This window comes from Trachypithecus francoisi, unplaced genomic scaffold, assembly GCF_009764315.1.
Source record: "Trachypithecus francoisi isolate TF-2019V2 unplaced genomic scaffold, Tfra_2.0 Lachesis_group6, whole genome shotgun sequence".
In the NCBI taxonomy this organism is placed as follows: Eukaryota; Metazoa; Chordata; class Mammalia; order Primates; family Cercopithecidae; genus Trachypithecus; species Trachypithecus francoisi.
In genome coordinates, this window is record NW_022681471.1 from 32,249,400 (window position 1) to 32,261,236 (window position 11,837).

The 11,837-nt window shown below is 38.2% G+C and overlaps 1 non-coding gene and 1 pseudogene across 1 annotated transcript; both read left to right on the forward strand.

The window, feature by feature from the left end:
- The first annotated feature begins 7,468 nt into the window (after positions 1-7,468).
- On the forward strand, positions 7,469-7,518 carry LOC117078638 (annotated as a pseudogene).
- A 1,550-nt stretch (positions 7,519-9,068) lies between these two features.
- Positions 9,069-9,128, forward strand: LOC117078635. Its single transcript, XR_004435076.1, has one exon. It is a non-coding gene; the product is annotated as a U7 small nuclear RNA (small nuclear RNA).
- Positions 9,129-11,837: the final 2,709 nt, after the last annotated feature.

Consider the following 11,837-nt stretch of genomic DNA (forward strand, 5'->3'; position numbering starts at 1 on the left):
GTAACAATTTGCTAGCATTACTACTATTGTGCTTTGGGGCTATTAATTAAAACGGGTTACTTGAACAGAAGCGCTGCAGTACTGCAACAGTTGATCTGATAACCAAGATGGCTATTAAGTGACTAAAAGAGTGGTGTATACAGCATGGATGTACTGGACAAATGAATGATTTGCATCTTAGGTGGGATGGAGCAGGACGGCATGAGATTCCATCATGCTATTCAGAATGGCATGCAATTTGAAACTTATGAATTATTTCTGGAATTTTCCATGTAATATTCTTGGACCATGGTTGACCACAGGTAACTGTACTCAGGGAAAACAAAACTGCTTATAAGGGGGGACTATTATATGCCTCATGTATACATCCAACCAGGGAAGGATGAGTAAATCTCCCCTTATGTTGTATTTGATTTTTTTTTTTTTTGTAGTATATCGTTTTGATTCTCTTCTCATTTCCTTTTATGCGTATCTTTTTTTTTTTAATAGAAGCAAAGTATCACTATGTTACCCAGGCTGGACTAGAGCTCCTGGGTTCAAGTGATCCTCCCTCCTCAGCCTCCTGAGTAGCTGGGAGTATAGGTGCACGCCACCTCGCCTGGCTTCTTTTCATATATATCTTTTAAGTTTTTTTTCTTAGTGGTTACCCTGGGGATTATGATGGGCATCTTAAGTTTACAACAAACTAGTATGAATTAATACTAATTTAGCTTCAATAGTGTATATAAAAACTGCTTCTATACAGCTCTACCTGTCCTCCTTTATGTAGTTATTGTCCCAAAGTACATCTTTATACATTGTGTGCCTATTTAGAGATGAAATCTTTCTCATATTTCTTAGTCTGAAATAGCCAATGAGACATTCTTAAGTTGAAAGCAATATAAATATCAGTGCGAGTTGCTTTTAGATATTCAATTGTTTTGTGTTAATTTAAAAATCCCTTCTGTGCATAAACGCATTTTCTTTTCATTAACTCTATGTCAGAAGTTTGGTTTTTTTGTTTTTGTTTTTGTTTGAGACAGAGTTTCATTCTGTCGCCCAGGCTGGAGTGAAGTGGCATGATCTTGGCTCACTGCAACCTCCGTCTCCTGGATTCAAGCTATTTTCCTGTCTCATTCACCCGAGTAGCTGGGATTACAGGCATGCACCACCATGCCTGGCTAATTTTTGTATTTTTAGTAGAGATAGGGTTTCACCATGTTGACCAGGCTAATCTCGAACTACTGACCTCAAGTGATCTGCCCACCTCGGCCTCCCAAAAGTGCTGGGAGTATAGGCATGAGCCACCGCGCCCAGCCTATATGTCAGAAGTTATTTTTTTAAACATTTGGCAGATAGTAAGAAATTTTTATTAAGTACAAAGACATTTTTCCTTTGTTGATTTGTTTAAATCATTGGTGTGTGAATATCTTGTGAAAGCATTTTTAAAAGTGCTCATAAGAGTCTTCAGGCCAGGTGTGATGGCTCATGCCTGTAATCCCAGTACTTTGGGAGGCCGAGGTGGGCGGATCACCAGGTCAGGAGTTCGAGACCAGCCTTGCCAACATAGTGAAACCCTGCTACTAAAAATACAAAAATTAGCCGGGCATGGTGGCATGTGCCTATAGTCCCAGCTACTCGGGAGACTGAGGCAGGAGAATCGCTTGAACCCAGGAGGCGGAGGTTGCAGTGATCCGAGATCATGCCACTGCATTCCAGCTTGGGTGACGGTGTGAGACTTCTTATCAAAAAAAAAAAAAATTATTTATAATGGTTAACATTATACCTAAAAGGGCAGTATGGAATTTGCTGGATTTTTTTTTTTTTTTTTTTTTTTTTGAGACAGAGTCTCACTCTGTGCCCCAGGCTGGAGTGCAGTGGCCGGATCTTGGCTCACTGCAAGCTCTGCCTCCCGGGTTCACGCCATTCTCCTGCCTTAGCCTCCTGAGTAGCTGGGACTACAGGCGCCCGCCACCGCGCCCGGCTAATTTTTTTTGTATTTTTAATAGAGACGGGGTTTCACCGTGGTCTTGATCTCCTGACCTTGTGATCCGCCCGCCTCGGCCTCCCAAAGTGCTGGGATTACAGGCGTGAGCCACTGCGCCCGGCCTATTTGTTGGATTTTTAAAAGATAACACAAGTGAGAAGCAAAGACAAATTTTCTTAGAATCAGGCCTACATAGTGAATTATACTTCTGTCCTAAAACACAAGCAGCAATTCAGACTATGGAGTTAGCATCTTTCAAAGGTTTATTTCTAATTCCTCTTTGAGTTAAGGATTATGAGGCAGAAAAATAACTGTATAAGCATTTTCCTCTTTATCTTTCAAACATATTAAATTTTTAACATTTATATAACATTCAGGAATTTCAAGTATCCTATTTAATCAATATGGTTTTGCATGTGATTGTTTAAGAGGAAACTAGATATAAACAGGTCAAATGTTTTAACCAAAGATAAGAGTAGTATGAAAATCTCAAGCCTCTTTGAATGCATGAGGCCCATATTAGCCTTTTCACCCTCCTCTCGTGTAGGAATGAATAAATGGAGAGTCACTTCCTTTGCAACTAAAAGGAACAAGAAAAGATTATTTCAGACCAATATATATAATTCCTACCTAAAAAGATCACTAGATTCCGTCATCTAGGAATGAGTATCTTGGGGATATCAGGCTCTAGTATAACACTAGAACATTCTGCTAATTTAATTTCTAATTTATTGTTCTAAAGCACATCATTAAAATGTACATTTTATTTTATTTTATTTTATTTTATTTTATTTTATTTTATTTTTATTTTATGACAGAGTCTCGCTCTATCACCCAGGCTGGAGTGCAATGGCATGATCTTGGCTCACTGCAACCTCCACCTCCTGGGTTCAATCAATTCTGCTGCCTCAGCCTCCCAAGTAGCTGGGCTTACAGGTGCCTGCCACCACACCTGGCTAATTTTTGCATTTTTAGTAGAGATGGGATTTCACCATGTTGGCCAGGCTGGTCTCAAGTGATCCGCCCACCTTGGCCTCCAAGACTGCTGGGATGACAGGCATGAGCCACTGCGCCTGGCCTAAAATGTGCTTTTTAGAAGAAAGGAGTGGGATGCAAGAAGCAATGATGACCAAAGTAATTGATAAAATATATTCATATACCTAAATAAGCATTGGCTAAAAATAAAAATTACTGATTTTGTTGGGGAAGATTATTATTAAGAGTAGCACTAAAATACTAGACAAGCTAACATGGAAGACAGAAGATAAAAGTTTGGAGTTAAAATGTATTAAGATCTTTGTTTTATTCACAAGAGGAATAAAGATACTAACTTTGGACTGTATGCATATTAAAATTTAAGAGTACCCAGAAATCCCACCCCTAGGTATTTTCCAAGAGGAATGAAAACTAATTCTCACACAAAAGTCTGTATGTAAATGTTTTTGGTAGTTTTATTTATAATTGCCAAAAACCTGAAACAACCCAAATGTCCTTCAACTGGTGAATGGGTAAATAATGGTACATCTATGTAATGGAATACTACTACTCAGCAATATACAGGAATGAACTATTGATACATTCAACAACATGAACAAATCTGCAATTCATTATTCTAAGTGAAAGAAGCGAAAGTCAAAAGGCTACATACGGTATAATTCCTACATTACATTACGCAAAAGGCAAAAACTAAGAGTGGAAAACAGATCAGTAATTAGCATGGGTGGGGGTGAAAGGAGGAAAATATAAAGGGGTATTAAGAGGGAATTTGAGGCATGATGAAACTCTTTGGCATCTTAATTGTAGTAGTGTTTACACAGCTCTGCATTTGTCAGAACTGTACAACAAAAATAAATTATACTGTATATAAATTTAAAAATATATTTTTAGGGTGACTCTAAAAGAATTAGAATGTGTAACATCCAAACCAGTAGAAGGGGGAAACATGATCGGTGAAACAGGGAAAGAAGGAAAGACGCTTAGAAAAAGTAAAGTTAGGCCGGGTGCAGTGGCTCACGCCTGTAATCCTAGCACTTTGGGAGGCCGAGACGGGCAGATCATGAGGTCAGGAGATCGAGACCATCCTGGCTAATATGGTGAAACCCCGTCTCTACTAAAAAATACAAAACACTAGCCGGGCGAGGTGGCAGGCGCCTGTAGTCCCAGCTACTCGGGAGGCTGAGGCAGGAGAATGGCGTAAACCCGGGAGGCAGAGCTTGCAGTGAGCCAAGATCCGGCCACTGCACCACAGCCTGGGCGACAGAGCAAGACTCCGTCTCAAAAAAAAAAAAAAAGAAAAGAAAAGAAAAAGCAAAGTTAATACAAAGCACAAAAATAATATGGTAGATATAGTTCCAATATAACTAATCAAAAGGCCCCATACAAATCAGAAAGACAACTTACAGTCTGGGAGAAGATATTCATAGTGCATATAACCAACACAGGATTAATATTCAGAAAATATAAATAGGTTTCATAAGTCAATAAGAAAAACAGGTAAGTTCAAAAACGAGCAAATATGAATAGGGGATTCACAGAAAAGGAAACCCGAATGACCAATACATTCATAAGATCAATCTCATTATGATCAGAGGAATGCAGAATAAAACTGTAAGGTATTGTACTTCACATGCATCAGATTACCAAAAATGGAAAAGCCTTACAGCATTAGATATTGGTGGTGGTGAGCAATGTAATCTCATTTATGGTAGGCATATAAATTGGCACAACTACTTTGAAAAGCAATAGTAATATTTAGTAAGATCAAAGCTGCCCACATCTTATGACTGAGTAATTCTAGTCTTAGGATATACAACTCACACTATGTTTGAAGAGAAATCTACAAGAAAGTTTATTTCTGTTTTGTCTGTAATAAGTAAAAAAAATGGAAACAAGCTATGTGTGTTCAACAGAATGGATGAATTGTGTTACATTTATAAAATACAGTGTTATATAACAGTTGAATGAATTAGTACTATATGTATCAACACAGATAAATGTCTAAAACAATAGTGTGCAAAAAAGCACAGGAAAATACATCCACTGTGATACTATTTATTTAAATTTTTTAAAATTTAAAACTTTAAATTATTTTTTTTTAATTTAAAAATGTTTATAATATTTGAGGACACATACATATATGAGACGATTTGCTTTACCTAATATCAACAAAGTGAAGAGACAACCCACAGAATGGGAGAAAACATTTACAAACTGCCCATGTGACCAGGGATTAATAACCAGAGTATATAAGGAGCTCAAACAACTCTAAGAATAAGTATAATCTATTTTTAAAAATGGGCAAAAGGTTTGAATAGACATTTCTCACAAGAAGACATATAAATTGCAAACAGGCGTGTGAAAAGGTGCCCAACATCACTGGTCATCAGAGAAATGCAAATCAAAACGACAAGGGATATCATCTCACCGCAGTTAAAATAGCTTACATCCAAAAGACAGGCAATAACAAATGCTGGTTAGGATGTGGACAAAAGGGAACCCTTGTACACTGTTGGTGGGAATGTAGATTAGTACAATCACTATGGAGAACAGTTTGGAGATTTCTCAAATAGCTAAAAATTGAGCTACTATATGATCCAGCAATTCCACTGCTGGGTATATATACCCCAAAGAAAGGAAATCAGCATATTGAAGAGATATCGGCACTCCTATGTTTCTCACAGCAGTGTTTTCAGCAGCTAAGATTTGGAAGTAACCTAAGCGTCCATCAACAGATGACTGGATAAAGAAAATGTGGTACATATACACAATGGAATACTATTCAGCCATAAAAAGAATGAGATCCTGTCATTTGCAATCACATGGATGGAACTGGAGGTCATTATGTTAAGTGAAATAACCCAGGCCCTGAAAAACTAACATCACATGTTCTCAGTTATTTTTGGGGTCTAAAAATCAAAACAATTGAACTCATGGACATAAAGAGTAGAAGGATGATCACCAGAGGCTGGGAAGTGAAGTGGGGGCCTGGTGGGGAGGTGGGAATGGTTAATGGGTCCAAAAAAAAAAAAAATAGAATGAATAAAACCTACTATTTGATAGCACAATAGGATGACTGTAGTCACTAGTAATTGTACATTTTAAAATAACTCAGAGTGTAATTGGATTGTTTGTAACTCAGTGGAAACATGCTTGAGGGGATGGATACCTCATTATCCATGGTGTGCTTATTTCACATTGCATGCCTGTATCAAAACATCTCATGTACCCATAAATATATACACCTATTATGTACCCACAAATGCTTAAAAAAAGAATAAAAGGAATACTGTAAACAACTTTATGCTCATAAATTCAACAACATAGAAGAAATGAACCAATTCTTCAAACTATAGGCCACAAACCACAAATCACAAATGATCAAAACTGAACCAATATAAAATAATCAGAATAGTCCTATAACCATTAAATAAATTGGGTTTATAACTATAAAGCTCTCAAAAAAATAAATGTCCAGACCCATGTAGTTTTACTGAGAATTCTACCAAACATTTGAAAAAGATTTTACACAATCTCTTCCAGAAAATAAGAGAAGGAAACATTTCCCAAGTCATTTTATAAGACGATTATTAACCTCATACAAAATTCTAAGACAGTATCAGAAGGGAAGGGAAGAGAAGGGGAGGGGAGGGGAGGGGGAGAACGGAAGGGGGAGGGAGAAAGGAAGGAAGGAAGGAAGAAAAGGAGGGAAAGGGAAGGGAAGGAGGGAGGAGAAGGGAGGGGAGGGAGGAAGGAAGGGAGGAAGGAGGGAGGGAGGAAGGAAGGAAGGAAGGAAGGAAGGAAGGAGCTACAGACCAGCATCTCTTATGAACATAGGCACAAAAACTACAAAATATTAGCAAATATAATATTTTATAAAAACAACTATACACCATGATCAAGTAGGATTTATTCCAGGTATTTGTACTTGTCAGGGTTCTCTAGAGAAACAGAACCAGTAGGAGATGAAAAAGAGGGAGAGAGAGACACACAAGGAATTGAGGAATTGGCTCACAGAATTATGGAGGCTGAGAAGTCCCATGATCTGTCATCTGTAAGCTGGAAACCCAGGAAAACTGTTAGTGTAACTTAGTCTGAGCTTGAAAGTTTGAGAACCAGGGAGCCAGTGGTGTAAATCCCAGCCAAGGGGTTGGAGAAGATGAGTTGAGATGTCTCAATTCAGGCAAGCAAACAGAAGCAAAAAGGGCAGTTTTCTTCTCTTTCTACCTCTTGTTCTCTTCAGGCCCTCAATGGATTGGATCATGCTCACCCACATCAGGGTGGGCAATCTACTTATTGAGTTCACTGATTCAAATGATAACCTCACCTGGAAACATCCTCACAGATCCAGAAATAATGTTTAATCTGAGCACCCATGGCCAGTCAAGTTGACACACAAAATTAGCCACCACAGTACAGGCATACCTGTGAGATGATGCAGGTTCAGTTCCAGACCATCACAATAAAGCAAATATTGCAATAAAGTGAGTCACAAAAAGAAAAAGTCAGTGTTACAGCTTTTAGAATTTGTCTAGCAGGTTTTCTGGAAAACCTTCACAAAAAAGGAAAAAGAGTGCATATAAAATGCTTATGTTTATACCATACTGTAGTCTATTAAATGTGCAATAGCATTATGTCTAAAAAACAATGTACATACTTTTAAAAAATCTTTATTGTTAAAACATGCTATCATAGAGACACAAAGTGACCACATGCTGTTGGAAAAATGGTACTGATAGACTTGCTCAAGGGTTGCTACAAACCTTCAATTTGTAAAAAACACAGTATCTGTAAAGCACAGTAAAACAAGGTATGCCTGTATTCAAGGGTGGTTCAATACTCAAAAACCTATGTAATTCACCATATCAATAGGCTCAAGAAAGAAAATCATATTATCATATTCATTGATACAGAGAAAACATTTGACAAAATCCAACACCCATTTATATTAAACAAAAAAAAAATCAGCAAGTTAGCATGATAGGGGAACTACCTTAACTTGATAAAAGGCATCTACAAAAACCATACAACTAACATCACAGTTCATGGTGAAACAGTAACTGGATTCCACCTGTTTAGAAACCAGACATGGATATTCACTCTCAGTACTCATTCAACATAGTACTGGAAACACAACACAATAAGACAAGAAAAAGAAATAAAAGGAATACCGATTAGAAAGGAAGAATAAATCTGTCCTTACCTGAAGATGGCATGCTCTTCTACACAGAAAAGCCTAATAAATCTACCAAGCAAATAAACAACAAAAAATTCTCTACAACTAATAGGTGAGCTTGAAAGGTTGCAGGATTCAAGATTAACGTGCAAAGGCCAAATGCATTTCTATATGTTAACAGAGAGCATGTGGAAACCAAAATGAAAAACACCATACCAGTTATAATTGTTCTGAAGAACAGTACATACTTAGATACAAACTTAACAAAACACATACAGGATCTGTATGGTGAAAATTACAAAATACTAACGAAAGAGATCAAAGAAGACTGAAATAAACGGAGTGCCATAGCATACTTATGGATTAGAATACACAACATAGTAAAGATAGCAATTCTTCCCAAACTGATCTATAGATGCAATGCATTCCTATCCAAATCCCAGCAAGGCTTTTTGTAGAAATAGACAAGCTTATTCTTGAAAAAGAAGAATAAAGTGGGAGGAATTACTGTATTTGATATTAAGCCCTAATATATAGTTACAGTAATAAAGACCGTGTGATATTGGTGGAAATATAGACATACAGATCAATGCAACAGAAGAAAGAACCCATCTGTTTGTTTTTTTCTTATTTTATTATGGCAAAGTACATATAACATATAGTTTGCTATTCCAACTGATTTTTGACAAACATACAAAAGCAAATCAATGGAGGAACGATAGCCTTTTTAACAAACGGTGTTGGCACAATTGGACAACCGTAAGCAAAACAAAATGAACTTCAATCTAAATCTCATACCATATACAAAAAATAACTCAAAGTGGGCCACAGACTTAGATATAAAATGTAAAACTGTAACACTTTTAGAAAAAATATAGGAGAAAATCTATGGGGTTTAGGGCAAAAGCATGATTCAAAAAAGGAAAAAGTCAGTGTTACAGCTCTTTTAGAATCTGTCTAGCAGGTTTTCTGGTTTTCCAGAAAACCTCCACAAAAAAAGGAAAAGGAAAAAGTGATAAATTAATATTAATTGAGCATTTTAACGATTCTATTTTATTGCCTTTGTTGGCTTATTAAATATAACTCTTTGTTTTGTTATTTTAGTGGTTGCTTTAGGTTTTATAGTAATACATCTTTAACCTATCACAGTCCACCTTCTTTTTGTTTGTTAGTTTTGGAAGCAGGGTCTCACTCTGTCACCGAGGCTAGAGTACAGTGGCACTATCACGGCTCACTGCAGCCTCAACCTCCCAGGCTCCCGAGATCCTCCTGCTGCAGCTTCCTGAGTAACTGGGACCACAGGTGCACGCCACCATGCCTGGCTAATTTTTCTATTTTTGTAGAGACGGGGTTTCGCCATGTTGGCCAGGCTGGTCTCAAATTCCTGGAGTCAAGTGATTCACCAGCCTCGGCCTCCCAAAGTGCTGGGATTACAGGTGTGAGCCACCTCTCCCATCCCAGACCTTTTATATGGCACTAATCCATTCATGAGGCCAAAGCCCTCATGACTTAATCATTTCCCCAAAAACCCCACCTCTTAATACCACCACAGTGGAGATTAAATTTCACCATGAATTTTTAATGAAGCACATTCAAACCATACCACCATTGTTGCCATGCATTTTTTCTACATGTTATAAACTGCACAATACAATGTTATTATTTTTAAGCCAAATATCTTATAAAGAGATTTAAATTATAAGAAAAAATAATCTTGTGCATTTTACCCATGTAGTTACCATATCCAGTGCTCTTCATTTCTTTGTGTAGATCCAGATTTTAATCTGTTATCATGAAGGACATCCTCTAACATTTCTTCTAGTGGGGTATCTGCTGTTCCTTCCCTTATCCCAACAACAGAGCAGGCCAATCCCTCCCTACCTCAGGCACATACTCCACAGCCACTAAGAAGGACTGATCCCTGGAAAATCTCCAACCACTAGCCTTTAACCAACCAGTGAAGAAATAAAGTTATGGTGACCTGGAGAGAGCACTGGACCTAGGGACACAAGATGTGAGTTCACGTCTATTTCTACTCCCCGCATAGTGAAACTGTGAACATTCCTGGGTTTCACTGTTTTCATCTGAGAGGTGGGGGAATAATTTTCTTAACTTCATTCACATGATTGTTGTGAGAATGAAATTAGATAATAGAGGAAGGCTGGTGGACTGTAAGGAGCATATTGGATCCTTCCATTCCAACATAAACACTTCCCTAGTTTCCGTGGGAAAGTTACTTAACTTTTCAGGGCCCTAGTTTCCCAATCTGTAGAATGAGATAGTATCTGTCTCACAGGGATATGTGAATGAAATGAAAAAAAAATGTTTAGAAGTGCCCGACCTAGGCCAGGCACGGTGGCTCACACCTGTAATCCCAGCACTCTCAGAGGCGAGGCGGGCGGATCACCTGAGGCCAGGAGTTCGAGACCAGCCTGGTCAACGTGGTGAAACCCTGTCTCTACTAAAAATACAAAAATTAGCCGGACATGGTGGTGCTTGCCTGTTATCTCAGCTACTTGGGAGGCTGAGGCAAGAGAACGGCTTGAACCCAAAGGCAGGGAGGTTGCAGTGAGCCAAGATCACGCCACTGTACTGCAGCCGGGTGACAGAGCGAAACTTCATCTCAAAAAAAAAAAAAAAAAAAAAAGTGCCTGACCTGTAATAGGCATTCAGGAGATGGTAATACATTGCAAAATCTAGATAATACCTTCCAAAATCCTATAGAAATGGGGTAAGGGGATACATAGTAGGAGAATTCTCTGTGTTGTTTTTTTGTTTTATTTTTTAGGATGTGACCCTCCTTCATAAACATTGATTATTTTAGCTCTTTGCCATAACATCTTTAAATTCAAGATATCACAATAATAGATTTCAGAGAAACTCAGGGACGTCCTGTGTCATAAAGAATTAAAACAATACTTTTGAAAAGTGGACAGAGACCTCTAACTCCACCTTGACCAGCCAAAAATGAGTGCTCTGGGAATTAGCCTAAGACACGCATTTCCCCGGTCAAAATATACGGTTCTTATAGATGTTTTTTGACCTTCATTGACGCAGCTTTCTTCACACACTGCATGCTTTAGTGTTTGTCCATCAGAATGTTTACTACTCTTAACTATTCATATATATTTTGTACAATCCTGATAATTTTCATATTTATTTATTTCTAATTTTCTTTCCTTCCTTCCTTCTTCCCTCCCTCCATCCCTCCCTCCCTCCCTCCTTTCTTTTCTTTCTTTCTTTCTTTCTTTCTTTCTTTCTTCTTTCTTCTTTTTCTTTTCTTTCTCTCTCTCTTCTTTTCTTTCTTTCTTAGAGACAGGGCCTCACCTTGTCACCCAGGCTGGAGTGCAGTGTCATAAACATGACTCACTGTAGCCTCAACCTCCTGGGCTCAAGTGATCCACCTCAGCCTCTCAAGTAGCTGGGACAATAGGCATATGCCATCATGCCCAGCTAATTTTTTTTTTTTTTTTTTTTTGAGACGGAGTTTCTCTCTGTCTCCCAGGCTGGAGTGTAGTGGCATGATCTCGGTTCACTGCAACCTCCACCTCCCGTTTCAAGCAATTCTCCTGCCTCAGCCTCCTGAGTAGCTGGGACTACAGGCGCGTGCCACCATGCCTGGCTAATTTTTGTACTTTTAGTAGAGATGGGGTTTCATTATGTTGGCCAGGCTGGTCTCAAACTCCTGACCTCGTGATC